General features: G+C 37.3%; 1 pseudogene; it reads left to right on the top strand.

Annotated features, from left to right (window-relative positions):
- Nucleotides 1–1,038: 1,038 nt before the first annotated feature.
- Nucleotides 1,039–2,130, top strand: LOC136775232 (V-type proton ATPase catalytic subunit A-like; annotated as a pseudogene).
- Nucleotides 2,131–19,313: the final 17,183 nt, after the last annotated feature.

Raw genomic sequence — 19,313 nt, 5'->3', positions numbered from 1 at the left:
TAAGTACTTTAATTATTAACACAAAATACATATAAAATATATTGGCCTTTGATACTTTGCTTTTTGTATAATTTGTTACAGGTACTTTGAAAAAAAAAACTGTTATTAAAAGATTCATAAATAAAATGGATATAGAAAAAATGAAGGATGTGTGAGAAATACGAAAAGTAAGATAGAACGTGTAGACTTAATAGGAAATCAGTTACATATATTAAATTGAATCAATAATAATATGCTGAGTCAAAATTTGTGGAATTTGTATAGTATCATTAACAAAGAGATTTTTCTGGTCCACCCGCAGATCGCAGAAACCTATTTTCGCAGAAAGAGATTTTCGCAGAAAAACGCTAACTTCAGGCCGGGTAAATTGAACCGCAGAAATTGTCGGAACGGCATGTCGGTAACGTCGGTATTTTGCGTGCTCGGATTAATATTAGCTTAAACGGTGTATAGAAAATAGTTTGACAGGGGAAGGTTATGTTATTAATAAAATGCAGAAATAATCAGTTATGGAGGAACAATAAAGAGCTCAAATTTGTTGCATAAAAGTGCACTTGCTGTTACTAGTGCGAACTGTAATCATAAACAAGTCACGATGAACAAATATCAGATGAGTATTTCGTATATCATATGAAATTATATAATTCTTTTATTTTAAAAGAGATTGATTCTTTGTGTCTTGTATGTTACAGATTGCTTCCTGTATTTTAATATATAGAAAGCAAAATAAGTTTCTTCATTCATGAAGGTTTTAATGGATTACTTGAAATGAAAAGGTCCAAGAAGACACAAGATTACCTAAATATTGGCTATACGATGGAACTTTATTATTGTTGCATGTGCGATTTTAGTTAATATGGATGATGCATTATGGCAAGCTGTTACGAGTACTTGTGAGTAAACTTTATTTAAGCTATTTTAAAAGCTATGCATCACAAGACCACAGGGACTGTATATTTTTTCTAAAACTGGTTAAGAACATCTTCATAAAGAATTATGTTTATATATCTTATGTTTATTTTCAGATAATATTTTGCAATGACGGGTCGTGGTCTGTCAAAATTTGAAAATTGGGTGAGAGATAGAAAGTTTGGATTTATCTATGCAGCTTCTAGCCCCGGTTAGCTAATTATTTTTATCATTATATTAATACAATTATTTATTGAAATCTATCGTTACTAGTGGTGTGACTGTAGGGGATCGAGTGCTCAGAACAGCAAAGCTCTTGTCTGTTGAATTATGGCCTGATATTCTTGGCAGCATCTTCCATGGCATTCAGCACACACTCAAAGACATAAAAATAAGCTCACTAGCTCCATTTGTATTCCAAAGGGTGTTAATGTGTCTTGCTTGTCTCATATTACACATCCTGTGAATTGAAGCAATAAAATGTTAAAATTGGCAGCCACATCACTGCTGTTGATTTATTTGGAATTATTTACGAGAACACTCGTAAAGCACGGGATGTAATCTCCTGCAGTAAATATTTAACAGCCTCGAACAATTTCTACGACAAGGACTTTCCTGAGTTTGTCCTACTGAGAGCAAAAGTTTATGAGATTCTTCAGGAAGAATAGAACATGTTTGAAATCGTGCAATTGATCGATAAAGCTTCCCCAGTTCAAATAGACAGAATAACCTTGGAAATTGTCAAGTTGTTGAAGGACGACTTCTTGTAACAAAAAAGGTAATCGCAACGATTCGAGTATATAACGTGCATATTTTTTTAAGAGTGTCAATTCGTAAATTTCACTTTCTTTTTTCTTTCTAGTTACTCGCCGTACGATCGTTTCTCCGTCCATTCTATAAAATCGTCGGAATATTTCGAAATATGATCGCTTTTTACGATATGTCTAGGCACGCCGTAGAATCAACAGCTCAGTCAAAGAAGAATAAAATTATGTGGAACGTGATTTGCGATAATATGGTAAATATTCTCCATCAGCTTAGCTCTATGAGGTTTAAGGTAAATTTATTACGACTATTTTCACATTACTGCATATCATATGCCTATCTAACTAACTATCTCTCTTAGGAGCCTGTAAAAGACGGTGAAGCAAAGGGGTTTGGTCAGACTTCTATCAACGTCACGAAGACATACGACAGGCATTCATAAATCTGGAAAATTAATTCATTCGCATCATTTAAGAAATAAGTTGCTTCTACGGACTGATGGACCTCGACGATTTAAGAATGTGTCCAGGGTCATTTTCAAGATGGTAGAAAAATGAAGGAGGGTGAAAGATAACTCACTCTATCAAGAATGTCTCATCTAATTAAAAATTTTACTCGCTTAAGTTCAAACGCTTCTTTCAATTTTACATAAAGACAGTGTTCCCTATTCTTAAATTTCGTTTATAAAAAAAACACACAGGGCCTCTTATAACTGTTTTTATCCAATGAAGCTGGGACATCTTTGAACATTATTTCAGCTAGATAACAATCCTATATTGCACATTGCTGAAAAATCTTGCACGTAAAGATGGAACAATTTATAAGTAGCAAAATACATGTTGGAAAACGTTAAAACTTATTATTATGCCATTTAAAACTGTAGAATGAATCGTTTTAGTGCTTTCTTATCTGAGAGTCATTCGGGTATACGTGTAAATTGCGTATTTTACGCAGACAAAACAATCTATATATGTATGTATTATTTAACAGAAAAATCTGTAAAACTTTAAATTCGCGTGAAGCTTCGCTTACGAAGGTTGCATAGAATCGGAGTTTTGTTTTGCAGAAACAAAAATCGTGGGGAACAAACAATTATTGTATTATATAATATTATTGTATCGTGTAAAGGTGTGCGAGAAATTGTTGGTATTAAACAAAAATCTATTAATCTTACACGCGGATTGTGAGATCCTGACCTGCTCGAATCAGATGCAAGGGAGCTACAAATATGTGACGTCTTAGATCTATTTCCCGAGCAGTAAGGCCTAGAAAATGGGCTATATATGTATATACTTATATATAAATGAAATCAATAAAGCAATGAAAGTATTAAAGATTTTCAGTTGTACAAATTCATTCCTCCACATTTTGATGATCGTAGATATTGTTAAAGTAACGATAATAGTTCCTTCCTTCGGAATTCATCATAAAGGATTTGTGAACAAGTATTATGCCGTGGGCAGAGGTATAACATGGGAATGTTGAATAATGATAAATGTAAATCATTGTTGTAGAATCAACCAACGGCCTGTTACTAATGAATTGATGAAATAGATCTATCAAGGACAAGGATCTTTGAACAAAATGATAGAATTCACATAATCTCCTCCATTCCGATCGCTTCAATATCATTTCCATTGCAGAATATGTAAAAAAAAACAATAAAGAAGTTGTTCGCTTAAAAATGGAATTTATTTAAAGAAGAAAACAATGAATTTCTGACATTTTGGTTTAATAAACATAAGCTATGATAATTATAATAATAATATAGTAACAATAAACTCCGCGGTATTTACATAAACGGTATATTACAGGTCAAGTATATTTCCATAGTTGTAATCCATAGAAATATTTTATATAATTAAATGGCAATTAATTATGTACCGCTCTGACTTTCATCAATTTTACTTCTTAGACCAGAATTAGGGAGTTTCTATAGGCTAAGATTCTTTGACCGTCAATTTTTTTGGAACCGGACGATAAGAACCAGGATAAAAATCATCATTTGTTTTTTATGTAACTATTCCGTTCAATCGGCTGTCTTTTTATTACTGTCATCCTATTGGCAATAATGTATTTTGAAACAAATGAAAATTATTTATTGATATCCATATTGTTATTTAAACTTTATACCCATTTCTCGTATAATCTTGACGGTGTGAATAACAACAATGTCGAATCAATCGAATAATAACGTGTCTCAATCAATTCAAAGAAGGGTGAGGAAACGTAAATTTGTATCCAGTACTAATGTTCAAATAAAAAAACAAGACAACGTATTTTACGATGGTTTTGTCTACCATGTGAACAAAAAATATGTAAATGCCAGAGGAGAAATAAAGCAGTAAGTTCCTATTTATTATAAATTTCATATAATTGCTTTCCAAATATTGTAACAAATCGCGATAATATATTGTTCTTAACTTTTTTAATAATCTTGGTTCTTACATTGGTGGCTACATGTAGAATCTTTAATAGAGTTATAATAGTTTAATAGTCTCATAATCATTAAATTTTGTATGAAAACAAGTGCCCCGTTAATTTTTGTTGGTAATTTATAAACTAATATTCATTTTTTTTAAGGTACTTAATTTGTAAAGACCGTCTTTGTTCCGGTAAGGGAATGATTGAATCAAATGGCACTTTCCGCATGACGTCCGAGCACAACATGCACGGTGCAGATCCTGCTTATTTATGTAAAGCAAACATGAGGAAATTAGCTTTTGAACTTTCCAAAAGTTCGATGTCAACTGCGCGGGAAATATATGACGAATGCGTTCGAAGGTAATAAATACAAAATAGTTCAAACTTCAGTAAAATAAGTTTATTAGGTAATAGACAAATACTATAGTTTCATACAAATAATTATAAATATTAACTTATAATTAAATAGCATTTTAACACTCTATGAAATGTTTGTATTATTTCATATCAGATATCCCGAAGAATCGCAATATTTGTCATTTGAAGACATTAAAAAAACGTTAGAAAACTGGATCGCCAATAGCAAACCTGAAGTTCCGGATGGGCTAGATGATATGGAGCACATACTGAAAAACCAGGAGCAGTGGCAAAAAATGATGAATTTTTTCATCAATCAAGACGGCGAACACATAAAGTTTCAATTAGATGTATTCAGCTACTGCAACCAAATTAATAAATCGAAATGCGTGGTTTTTGGTTTCAAGAATTTTGCTACATATCTCACTGAAGGTGCGACGGACTATTTTGCTGACGCAACATACAAAACGAAGCCGAAAGTAAAAGGGGTATACCAGCTCTTTACTATGATGACAGAGAAATATGGCAAAGTTAGTTTTATTATTAATAATATTTAATGAAATCTAGAATAATTAAATATTGCGTGCAATACATAATAACATTATATTTTATTGTTTTAATTCATTAAATTTACTATTCTTTTTGTAGGTATTTCCTTTTGCGTTGGCCTTGATGTCTAACAAGACAAAAGAGCTGTATTTGGAAACGATCAAACTTGTCAAGGCTAATCTAGCTCCAGGAATGAACCCGAAAACTTTCATTACAGATTTTGAATGCGGCTTGTACAGCAGCATTAAAGAAATCTTCCCTGACTGCCATACACAGGGATGTTACTTTCACTTTGTCTATGTAAGTCTGGTGCCACTACAATATTACTTAATCATAGTTTAGGCATAATTTAAACTACATTTATATTAATCTTTCAGAGCATTAGAAAAAAAGCACGTGAGATGAGAATGCAGAGCGGCATTTCCAATTTAAGTAGTGCCGATCGCACCAAGTGCGAGAAATTCATTAGGATGCTAATCAATTTGGCATTGCTACCTGTAGATCTCATCGAACCTGCATATACGATGCTAATAGAAGATATCGAAGATAATGAGGAAGTATTTAGTTTTGTCTCTCCATTGTCTCTGTATTTTTATAGAGAGTGGATAGCAAAAAGGGGCGCTAATGTGTTTTGCGTGTACAAAGCAGCAAATAGGACTAATAACGCTCAAGAACGCTACCATCTGTTTTCACAGGAATTCTTAGGCATTAAACCGTTCTTCTACAATTTTATTCGTGAGTAAATAGTTCATTTCATAACTATAAATATGAAGATATTTCACTTTTCCCAATTAATATTCAGTGAAGATCTTATACAAAGCATTAAATAAATTAATTTTTTTATAGGTGGAATATTGGATATTACCAGAAGTTACCATACCAAATATAGGCAATTAGAAAATGGTATTTGTAGAAAACAGCAAATCACATCCGATCTGAATAAATGGCTGCCTATTGGGTGGGAAAATTTGGAAAGAGCAGTATTGTCTAAGAATGAGAGACTTGTGCAAAGAAAAATTTTGGAATTCTTGCAACAATCCCTAAATTTCACTCCCTTAATTTTCAGCAACATTGAATCAAGAGAATCAGGTACATACTTATTACAAATAACCCTCTTCTTTTCTCTTTATAATAAATTTAAACCCTACGGTACTCGTATCTGTTTCAGGAAATCAGAATGTACTTGAAAGGGACGCTGAAAGCGAAGGCGCACATGCTGCAATGCCACAATCAGTAGAAGCCGAAGTTTTGGAAGACGAATTTTTATTGTAAAATAAAATAGTTGCAATGTGAGTTTTTACTGAAGGTGTAAAATAATTTAAACAATGCATAATCCTATATACATAAAGGTATATATATCTATGCAAACAGTTGCATGTATGTACGCATACACATGTAAACATAGCAATAACATATATTTTCCTATTGTAAGATTCTGTGAGTCAGGAAAGTGTCTATGGATTACAACTATGGAAATATACTTGACCTGTAATATACCGTTTATGTAAATACCGCGGAGTTTATTGTTACTATATTATTATTATAATTATCATAGCTTATGTTTATTAAACCAAAATGTCAGAAATTCATTGTTTTCTTCTTTAAATAAATTCCACTTTTAAGCGAACAACTTCTTTATTGTTTTTTTTTTACATATTCTGCAATGGAAATGATATTGAAGCGATCGGAATGGAGGAGATTATGTGAATTCTATCATTTTGTTCAAAGATCCTTGTCCTTGATAGATCTATTTCATCAATTCATTAGTAACAGGCCGTTGGTTGATTCTACAACAATGATTTACATTTATCATTATTCAACATTCCCATGATATACCTCTGCCCACGGCATAATACTTGTTCACAAATCCTTTATGATGAATTCCGAAGGAAGGAACTAGTAGAGTAGCTGTAAGGATTCTGGGACCGGGTGGCGAGGGGGTCGGGGTCCCGCGGGGGTAGGGGAAGTAGGGGAATTGCCCCCTCTCCTCGTGTGGTTGTGCGCATGCGGTTGTGCGCATTATCGCGTTCCCCCGACGTTAAACTCGTAGGGTACACAAGTGGCCTCCCCCCCTCTTACGTTAAGCAGTGAACGCAGAGAAGGAGAGAAGGAGAGAAGGAGAGAAGGAGAGAAAGAGAAAGAGAAGGAGAAGGAGAAGGAGAAATAGAATTTTGAGGTGATGAAATGAACGATATTTGGAATTTTTAATAAAAATTTATAAATATATTTTTAATAATATACACATAAAAATTATAATAATTAAATATTAAAAAAATTAATAATATATTTATCGCTCCTAATTGGGGGCCACCCTTCCTCATCATCAGGGTCTTCGTGTTGGAGGTTGGGTGACCCCCAAACTCCTTCCTGCATTCAACGGATTCCGTAGAAATCGAAATCCTCCTGGAAATTTAAATTTCGTGTCACCTCTTCTTCCCATTGAGCATTCCTGAATTTAATTCCCTCACGTATATATTTTTTGTGCTCCTTCTCAATAATTTTATCCCTTAAAACTGTAAGCGGATAATTCAAAAATAAATATATATATATTATTTTTTTATAACCAAAAAAAAAAATATTATTTAATTTGTTGTAACTTACGGTCTCTAATTTGCTCCAAAAGTTTCTTATCCGGATTTATCCGTTTAAGATACCAAATAAAATCGTACATATGTGCGTAAATATCTTCGTACCTTTTGTTGGTTTTTTAAAAATAATAGTAAGAATCCTTGATAGTTTTCGGTTCAAATGCACAAACTAGAATGAACGCACCCATCCGCAGATCCACTACAGGAATTTCATGTAAGAGGGGAGACGTCACATGGGTACACAAGTGGCCTCCCCCCTCTTACGTTAAGCAGTGAACGCCTTAGAGAGAGAGAGAAGGAGAGAAACCGCCATGCGCGAGCCAAGAGAAGCAGTTGGTTACTTTAAACGATAAGACGCGTTACTTAATACATTATCGCGCTCTGCAACAATGTATGCGTAATGGACTCGTACTGGAAAGAGAAAGAGAGAAAGAACATTCGTAGAGAGCGATGCAGTGATCGCTCCCCCTTATTTATGTTACAGTATCTTTGACGATCGTCATATTCATTTGTATATCTATCGTCGCAGATACTTACCATCCGCTCTGTAATAAGAGCGGAGCCTACGTGACCTTAACTTCAGAAAAGTGGTTGGGACGTATGTGAAAAACACGACAACATTCAGAACAGTTTTCAAGCTGTAGATCCCCCTGGAATATTTCAGTCGAAGCATCGTCCGATGTCGGTTGAATGGAAATCTTCAAGGGTTTTATGTTATGATTTACATTTTTTTTTTCTTTTTTATTTGCAATACTTATATTACAGGGTACAGTGGATTGGTGGAGAGGTAATTGAAGAAACACCAATGTAAGGGAAAAAGCCTTTCGGCATAAAAAACCCTCTTTATTGAAATACAAATTTACTTATAAAAATATATAAATAAACCAGGAATTGTACGTCCTGTAGAATTCCAATAAAAACAGCAACAGCAACAGCAACAGCATCTATAATTAAAAAAAAAAAATTATTTAAGTAGCTTCTATACTACATTAAAAGCACTCTATGTCGAACAAAAGTAGTACTACGATTTAATAAATCGCTGCGAGAGAAAAAGTGAATGCGAGATTCCTTCGCTATTAAGCCATTTTTTTTTTTTTATATTTTTTATTAGTCTTTGACTTTTATTAACTCTTACCGATTTGGTGGTGGTGACTGTCTGTCATACAACCCACAAGCTCACATAAGCTGCATATTACGTAACCGTAATAACAATTGCCTCCTACGCGAGACTGCAGGTTGCTCCCCTGCAGGTTGCTCCGCTGCAGGTTGCACCGCTGCGGACGGCATCTACAGGGCTACGGGCAGCGAATGTGGTCGCCGCAGTGGCTGCTGCTGCTGCTGCTGTTCAAGTATCAAGCGATACCCTCTTAGAACTGACTGCTGCTGCTGCTGCTGCTGCTGCTGCTCTTCATTATGCCGAAATGGCCTTACTATTGCCACTGGTTTGCAATTTTTTTTTTCTAAGTCTTTTAATGTTAGTTTCTTGTCAGGTAAGCTTATTGGTCGTGTGGAGCTCATGATGTCTCACTGAAGACTGAAGTGAAGAGTGCTCTCCTCTACGTATTCCAGATGAAGTTTACATATCTTTATCAATACATATTAGCTTTCTCTCTCCACTTCGGATGAAGTTTACATCTCATTATCAATGCGGAGAGAAGTTTATATCCATTTCTCAATATGTATTAGGTTTCTTTCCGTTAACTCCAGATGAATTAGTAAAAGGTATATTTACAATAATATTTTTCAATTTATTTGATAAAAGAAATAGTAGAGGTTAATTTACAATGATATTTTTTCAATTTGTTAGATAAAATAATTTAATAGTAAAAGAAAAAGAAATGTGGTGGTTCCTCTTCTTCTCTCTTAGTCTGCTTTGAAGCAATATCTTTTTCCTCCTCCTTCTCCACTACTTTTTTCTCCTCTTCCTTCTTCGTTTGCTTTGACTCAATATCTTTCTCCTCCTCCTCCTCCATTTTTTTCTCCTCTTCTTCTTCCTTCTTCATATCCTTTGACTCAATATCTTCCCTAGTCTCTTTCTCTTCGTCTTTCTTCACTTTATTTTAAAAATACAAACAGGTAATAATAATTATGAAAAGGTAAAAAAAAGATAAAATAAATACTTACATTCTTCCTCCTCTACTTTTTTCTCCTCTTCCTTCTTCGTCTGCTTTGACTCAATATCTTTTTCCTCCTCCTCTTCCTTCTTCGTCTCCTTTAACTCAATATCTTTTTCCTCAGCCTGTTTCTCTTCGTCTTTCTTCACTTTATTTTAAAAAAACAAAGAAACAAACAATAATTATGAAAAAAATGTAAAAAATAAATATTTACAGTTTTTATGCAAATAAAGATGCAGTTTCCGTTCATACTCTTCGAAGTAACGATTGAAAAAATCGTTAATTCGATTGACGTATTCCTCTGTCAATTCTCTGGGAAGAGTGGGTGAAAGAGGAACAATATCCTCTTGAATCATGATTAATTTACACTTTTCGCAGCTCATTTTTTTTTTTTTTTTCCTGTGTGCAGCACCGACAACGGTATAAGATTGAATGAAGAATTGAGGACTTGTGTTCTCCTCTTTATTGCTCTAAATAGTTTTCAAAGAATCACATATTTGCTTTTATCCACTTGGCAAAAACTGACACCTCCTCGTAAGGACAGTGGATACGTTCATTGTCCAAGTTCTTCTCTCGAACGTGTAAATTGCACGGAGTTTTTTCAAAATCTTATAATTTAATTAAATCCTTAAACTTAGGACAACCATACACTTCTAAATTAATATTATCCACATTCATCCTATTCAATAGATTTTTTTCAATGTTCCCTCCCTTGTAGGCTACTACGGGATTCTCGCACGTTAGGCAACCTCTAATAAAATCTTCCACATCCTCCTGCTCGTATTTCTCGAATCCCGTATCACTATATTTTATACCATGAACCATATTGAGCAAATACCACACAGTTTTTTTGTCTTTCTCACTAAGATTTTTCATACTGTCACGCAAACGAAACGATGCGTAAGAAATTTGGTTACTTTTTAAATCAATTATAGCTATATCATTATATTTAAGTTCTTTTTTATAAACTAAGAAACCTTCTATATCCATTATGTGAGTTATTCTATACATTGTTGCGCTCGTGCTATTCTCGATGAAGAAAAAAACTGAAATGAAACATTCGAAGAAATATCTCCGTAGAGAGAAAGATTTTATCGTTTCTTTAAAATATAAAGTTACATTTGATAAGAAGTCCTTTCTTTCTTAATCTCTAGAAGATATTTTTTTTCCTATTGTATTATACTGTGAAGAAACTATAGGTAACAATGGGGAAAAAAATTTCTTAGAAATTATCCCCTCCTTTTAAAAACATTAAATTTTAATACGTTATTTGTTCCCCTGTTGGAGGGGGAAAAAAATTTTCTTAAATGCGACAAAAAAAAGATCGTTCATTCTTGCATCGAGCGATTGACGACGACGACGACGATAATGACACCGACATTCGTTGATTTTCAAGGTTTTGTATTGACCGACAAAAGTTTTATAGTTAAAGAATTTGCGGTGTTGCGTGATAATGAAGTGTATCACAATGTATTTTCACCACCATTTCAAGAAGCTTGGTTGAGCGATCTCGAGAGAGAACAGAATGAGTAAGTATTATTTTATTTTTTTACATGTAATGTTGTATATGATTTTTTTTCTTTTTAAAGTTGGCTTTATTTTAATCGACATGGATTCAATTGGACCGACGGTCATTCACCTTATTACAAGCATAAAGATGTAATAAGAAAGTATGTAACGTCATACGATGAAGATTGGATTTTCGTGAAAGGACGGGAGAAATATGATTGGTTGAGAAAAATTTGCAACTTAGAAAATATATACAATGCGAAGGAGTGTGAGTGGGGTAAATTTAGTCTTGGATGGAGTAAAAATTTCGAACCACCGTTACCCAAATGTATGACTCATTATGGTATATGTTCACTGCAAAATGTCTACTATATGAAATCTGTATATGATCAATATATAAAGGAATAAAAGACATCTGAAAAAAAAAACAATGTATATCAATGTCAGTATGCATTTCGGATGAAACAATGGGATGTGTAGATACCCCTACTTCCATTCTTTATTCGATATATATAAGCGTTACTCTTCGCGAGAGACGCATTCGCAATTATTAATTTATTGTTGTTCACCGTATGACAGAGTCATTTCTTTAAGAAACACACACAAAATGTCGACTGAATTGCGAAGAAAATTTTTTACAATTAATAGTGCGAATGAGTACGATGCGTGGGTACTGGATTGTCGCGAGCATATTCGACGATTGAGCAACGCGGATCGAGCTTTGCCCGTTGGAACGCGTCAAAAGAATTTCGCTGAAATCGCGTGTATAAAGTGTCTGTTGATACGAGCGCAGAGAGAATTGAATTATATTAAATCAGGGGCTGGTTGTAGCAATGACGTACAAGGACTTACCTGGGAGGAGCTTGATTCGGCGTTTCGAAGTCGAATATGCAGCGGCATGGTAGTTAATAGTAATTATATAGAGCCTAAGGATTTTTTAGTAGACGCGGAAGTATTAGTGCGTACGCGTATAGATAAGGTATTTGTAAGGGCAAATAGTGTTAAGATTAACTGTGTATTTAACGGACAATTCATCTCTAAGGACAATAGTGATGATAAAAACATTAGCACGACTAATGCTACATTGTACAAGACTGATAATTTTAGTGATTGGTATAGGAAAAACATTTTAGACGCTATTATGCAAAAATTAAGTGAATTTCAAGAGCGTGATAGTGGATGGGCTTTGCACAAAATTCATTATTTAATAGTTAACATTAATCGTTTTAACCCGTTGCACGCGGGTTGTAAAATTAATCTGCCATCCGCTATCACAAGTAGGAAAGCTCTGATAAATTTAGAAACTAGTGATAATGCATGTTTCGCATGGTCCGTGACGGCGGCACTCTATCCGGCAAAACCTACGGCTCATCCAAATCGTACGTCCTCTTATCCACATTTTCGGACGGTTTTAGACGTCGGTAGCCTAACCTTTCCGACTACGCTAAAACAGATCCCGAAATTCGAGACGGATAATGACGTGTCGGTCAACATCTTTACCTTGGAGAATGATATCGATGCAAAAATCGTACCTCTTCAGGTGACGAAGAAGAAGAGATCGAGGCATGCCAATCTTCTTCTCGTCAACGATGAACAGGGAGCAGGACATTTCATGTCCATAAGGAATCTCTCGAGATTGGTACGAAGCCAATTCACCAAGAACAAAATTGCACATTATATATGCGATCGGTATGTATTAATAATGATACAAATATAATTGCATATGTTTTATTTTTTTTTTATTTTTTTAGATGTCTTCACTACTTTCGCACAGTGGAGAGACTGGAGTCGCATGAGCAGGATTGCTCGCGGCTCAACGATAATCTCCGATTGATGTTACCGAGAGAGTCCGAGGATCGCTGGGTTTCCTTCAAGAACATCAAAAATGGGGAACGAGTGCCATTCGTCGTATACGCGGATCTCGAGTGCATTTTATCGAAAGTTGAACAATCGAACAATAGTGATATTTATCAGAAGCATGAACCTATAAGTGTAGGCTATTATTTAAAAAGTGCTCGCGATGCGTCACTCTCGAGATACGATGCTCATCGGGGTGCCGATTGCATCGAATGGTTCGTACGCGAGCTCGAAGTGATTGCGCGCATCGCGAGCGAGAAACTGGACACTATCGTACCCATGCGTGATCTTAGTCTTACCGAACGATCGCGTCACTATAATGACCCCAATTGTCATATATGCAAAAAGCCGTTTCTTCCGAATCAACTACGAATTCGCGATCACGATCATCTGACCGGCAGATACAGAGGACCGGCTCACAATAATTGTAATTTAAATTTCAAAGACTCGCATGTAATTCCAGTGATTTTCCACAATTTTTCCGACTATGATTCACATTTCATTTTCGAGACGATCGCTAATTTGTACGAGGGATCGGTATATCTGCTGCCTGTACATAAGGAAAAATACATTTCATTCACCAAATATCTGCGAAATTATAATATACGGCTGAGATTTATCGATTCGTTCAAATTTATGGCCTCCAGTCTGGACAAATTGAGCTCGTACTTGGCGGAATCTCAGCTGACAAACTTGAGGTCACAATTTTCGGACTTAAGCGTCGAGCAGTTTAACTTGCTTACGAGAAAAGGTATTTTTCCTTACGACTATATAGATAGCGCGGCTAGATTGGAAGAGACGGCTTTACCACCGCGCCAGTCGTTTCGCAACAGACTGACCGACAGCGATATCAGCGAGGAAGCATACAATCATGCCGTAGAGGTATGGACCAAATTCCAAATGCGCACACTTGGGGAGTACAGTGACCTGTACCTGAAGACCGATGTACTATTGTTGGCCGACGTTTTCGAAAGTTTTCGCGATAGTTGCATGCTAAATTATGAGTTGGATCCAGCCCATTATTATACGCTACCGGGCTTCACCTGGGACGCGATGTTGAAACATACGGGAATCAGGCTGGAGCTTTTCACGGACGTGGATATGTTGCTGTTCGTGGAGCGCGGTATACGCGGTGGTTTGAGTCAGTGCTCCCATCGTTACGAGAGGGCCAACAATCGGTACATGCGGGACTACGATCCGGCGGAACCGTCGAAATATCTCATGTATTACGACGTAAACAATCTGTATGGGTGGGCAATGTGTCAGCCGCTGCCCACCCATGGATTCCAATGGATGGAGGACGCTGCCAATCTCGATGTCTCCGCTATACCCACGGATCATCCCGAGGGTTATATTTTGGAGGTCGATTTGGAGTATCCGCGCGAGCTTCACGACAAACACGCGGACCTACCGTTCTGCATGGTGCGCGAGAAGCCGCCGGGCGCGAGCCAGAAGAAGCTGCTGGCCACTTTAAACGATAAGACTCGTTACGTAATACATTATCGCGCTCTGCAACAATGTATGCGTAATGGACTCGTACTGAAGCGTATACATCGCGGTTTAAAGTTTCAGCAGTCCACCTGGCTACGCGATTACATCGAGCTGAACACGCGTTTGCGCACCGCGTCCACTAACGAATTTGAGAGGAATCTCTTCAAGTTGATGAACAACGCGGTTTTCGGTAAAACAATGGAGAACATGAGGAATAGAGTTGACGTGAGGCTCGCAACCAAGTGGGAGGGAAGATACGGGGCGGAAAGCCTGATTTCCAAACCGAATTTTCACAGTCTCGCGATTTTCAACGAGAATTTGGTCGCCATTCAATTGTCGAAATTGTCCGCGAAATTTGATAAACCCATTTACGTGGGAATGAGTATTTTAGATATTTCAAAAATTTGCTTGTATGAATTTCACTATGACTATATGCTTCCTACATTCGGCGGTAAATGTAGAGCGATGTATACCGACACGGACAGTCTGATATACAGCGTGGAATGCGACGACGTTTACTCGTACATGAAACGCGATCTCGAGCGATTCGACACCAGCAATTATCCCGACGACAATCGGTATGACTTGCCGCGCGTCAACAAAAAGATACCTAGTTTGATGAAGGATGAGAACAATGGTCGTATCATGACCGAGTTCGTAGGACTGAGGGCAAAAATGTATACTTTCAAGGTGCAGGACTGTGCGAGAATTACCAAAAAAGCCAAAGGTGTCAAAGGTTACGTTATCGATAGAAATATAACATTTGACGACTACAAGGATTGTTTGGACAATTTCACCGTACAGTCTCGCAGTCAAAATTTAATTAGATCGAAGCTGCACCGAGTTTTCTCGATCAGTCAGAGAAAGGTCGCCCTCAGTCCGTAAGACGACAAGCGTTTCGTTACACCAGGCACCGCGGCGACTCTACCCTGGGGACATTATAGTCAAAAATTATAATTTATTTATTGTTTTTATTTAGTCGCTTTATTATTTTTTTTTTATTTCAACGATACATCTTAATAAAAGTTCTTATAAAACATTGCTCTTATTTATCCAGGAATTGTGCGTACTGTCGAATCCCAGCCACTTAACGAACACTTTATCGCCCTTTCTGCGCAATACTCTCTCCACCAGATACACATCGGGATTGATGGTTTTCGAAAGCTCGTATTCGTAAAATCCACCCAACAGTTCCGTGCCCCTGGAATCCTTGAGGAGATACGTAGCAGGATTGGTCCTCTGCACTTTCGCCACCTCGAATATTTCGGTCGTCCAATTTGGCATGTAGCCTTTGGCGAACATCTGCTTGTATTTACTGATTCGTACGAAATCGCCGACTTTGAACTTGGCACGACCTGCGACCTTGATGTGACTGTATACTGTCTTGAGTAGCTTATCTGCATGCTCGGGTTTCATCACATCCACGGGACGCATTCCCGTGGTATGATGCTTTCGCGCATTGTACGCATCCACCAACTCTTGCAGCATAGCGCGCCACTTGTAATTGCCGTTCAGCGTAAATCGTTTCCACATTTCCGTCTTCAACGTACGATTCCAACGCTCGACTATCGACGCTTTCATCACGCTGTAGGTCGAGTAGTGATTTATCCCGCGTTTCCTCATCAACGCCTGAAAATCACCGTTGTAAAACTCCTTGCCGTTGTCGGTCTGTAAATTTTTCGGACATCTGCCGGTCTTTAGGATTCTCGTCATTGCCGTCGTCACTTCTCTGCCGCTCTTGGTCTTTAATGCCACCGACCAAGCGTATTTCGAGAGGGTATCTATTACAGTGAGAATGTACTGGTGACCCGCATCGACGTAATTGCGCATATCAACAAGATCGGCCTGCCAGAGATCGTCGAAGCCACGCACGATGACTCTTCTGCGTGGAAAATTTATCCTCGCCGGTGCATGGAGCTCCTCCACCAACTGTATCTTTTCTTTGCTCATTTTTTTTCAAATATGGACAGATTTCTATAATTTATAAGTATTGCTAAGTGTTTCACGTATCAGATCTTCCTTACTCACTTTATCATCCAATTTTTCACAAATTGTTTGCAAAATTTGGTCCATCTTTTTCTCAAATTGTTCATTATGTTTATTCAATGTTATTGTCAAATATTGTTTAAATTCGAGCAGTAAATGTTCTAAATTTGGTTCGTGAAAGTGTTTCCTACTCTCACCATCCAGTCCAAATCCAAATTTATTTATCGACATTTCAAATGCACTACTGTCACTTTTTTTTCAAAATTCAGTCTCTTGTTGTTGCTCGTTATTCCTCTTTTTGATGGCTCGTAATGTCGAGAGTATACATTCTACGATGTATGTTAAACAAATGTAAATTTCACAACAGCAGGAATCAGACATTTAATTTTTTTTTTACCTCGTACTACCGAAAGACGTTGATATTACACTGAGGTAAGAATGTAACGTGCAACTTTCTTTATACGATAAGATCCTCGTCGCGCAACTCCTCGATTATCGACTGTATCTCGTTGTGATGACTCGTATTACCGGCAGCCACCGATGCGATCAAAAGTCTCAAACGTTCGATCAATTCATTCGGATCGTTCCAATGTACGTAGTTGATTGGTCCCTCGGTGACACGCATAAGACCTTTACCCCTTTTTTTTTTTTGATGATTTTGACGCTTTACTGACGCCTGATGTTGACGCGTCAGAAGTTGACGATTTTCTTGCTGGCGCGTCAGACGTTGACGATTTTCTTGCGCCTGATGTTGATGGTAACCGATCAGGCGGTAACATAGGTTTTCCCAATAGCAATGGTTTCATAATTTCTTTATATTTTGCACCTTTATTACCCTTGGTTTGTTTTAGACTATCGTTTAACAGTTTATGCGCTTTAGTTTGATTGAGAATACTCTTGTATTGTTCCAAATCGTCGGGTTTTATAATGGCTCGATTGGGTTCTCTCATGAAAATTAGTTCATAAGTACCTATTGTACCGGTGTATAACGTCTTATCGAGTATGATATCTCCTTCATGACTTATTTCAAATTTACATCTACCAAGCGTCAGTTGATCATTTTTATAAAGAGGTCCAAAAGCACGATCAATCAAGTTATCCCTATCGGTCAGAAGTAATTTAATATACTTGCCAGGGATCGGATGAAATCGAATATGTTGAAAGACATGTTCAAACAAGCCTGGTTCATTTTTTTCATCAAATTTTAATTTTTCTAGCGAACTTTTTTTCGAATCGGGCGACGTTTGATCGGTTATAGAAGACTCGTCGTCGTCGGTCATGAAATCCAATGGATTCGTAATAGTTTCACTACTACTGCTAAGATTCTTTGCTCGTTTATACGGTGTCGATGTGAAGTAGGCTCCCCTCTTCAATTTATCGTTGACAAACGAATTATTATTATTATTTGTGTTATCCTCCGTTTGAGAAACGAGTTTCTTCAATGGATCGACTATCGGCTTGAATGTCTCGTTCAAACTGCTCTCCATTATCGCCTTCTCCGATTTCAAGGCACGATGCTTGTCGCGAATGACCTCGCTCGTCTTGGCGATCCTCTTCAGAAGCGATTTTTCATCCATCGCGATGCTGTATACAACAGCTTTCCTCGAATTGAACGGTTTTTAACCGACCTGTTGCGATGCTGTATACAACAGCTTTCCCCGAACCGACACGGGTTTTAACCGACCTGACACGGTGATCCGAACGGCCTGCACTCCACTATCAAACTAACACTCAATGCCGTGATCGTGAAACCTTACCGGCCTGACACTCGCAAGGCCGTTCACTCGTTCGTGGCGTACTCGTTGAAACCTTTGCGATATCGACCGTTCTTCAGAGAGCTATCCTTGTCTATTACTAAGAAACCGTAATCACGACTCCAACAGGTCGAACACAATGTGAGAAATTTCTCATACGACATATCACTGTTGACGTGATCGTTGAAAATATGCTTCAGATTAGTTCCATCCTGCTTAAATAGTATTAGCAAGTTTGCGTTATCTCGTATCAGATGCTTTGGTATTTTTCGCATAAGTCTGACAGAGGTAGAAGCAATCGATGTTGGAATGTCTACCCATGCAAAAGTAGTCCCTTATATTGTCCTGCTTGTCGTTGGCCACATCGTCGAATATGAAAATGGAGTTCGGCTTTGCATCCGCGACGTTCACAACCTCGCAATTGTTTGAAAATGGAAAGTAACCAATTTCCTCCGTGTCCTGCAGAAGCTGCTCCAGATATCGATACTTCGGTTGCTGCAGCGACTTCGAGTAGACGTACAGGTTCTCGAATCTCACACCGTGCGGACTCTCTATGAGGCTCAGCAACACGTTTGTCTTACCGCAATTCGACGGTCCGCAAACTATGCAGCGTATCGTAGATGGTAATAGCGATCCGTGGCGTTTTCTTATTTGCGTGGTAGCATCGTCAGCATCCAAATTTGTCACGCGAATAGTCGGCACGTGCTTCACGAAATGCATCCTCGCTATTAACCTTCGGGAACAGCTGTATCGTTCATTTATATTTCACGATTTACGGAACTATTCGGTCAGTTGCCATTACGATGGCGTTCATGCTAGTCGTCGTCGATTCCCTGCAGAACTTGACGAATCATCAGCTCGAACACATACCGAAGATCGTATTGCTGGAGTACTTTCCAGACAGTATCGCGAGTGTGTGGGAAAGATTACCTCGGCACATTCGCGCGGACTCTGATGTGCAGCAATATCAATATTGCTTGCAACACTACAATCTACCTAATACCACTCAC

The sequence above is a fragment of the Prorops nasuta genome, unplaced genomic scaffold (genome assembly GCF_024137725.1).
Source record: "Prorops nasuta isolate Cenicafe-Biocafe unplaced genomic scaffold, Cenicafe_Pnas_1.2 PNAS00007, whole genome shotgun sequence".
In the NCBI taxonomy this organism is placed as follows: Eukaryota; Metazoa; Arthropoda; class Insecta; order Hymenoptera; family Bethylidae; genus Prorops; species Prorops nasuta.
The sequence above is the reverse complement of the archived record's forward strand: the minus strand, read 5'-3'. Positions and strand labels throughout refer to the sequence as shown.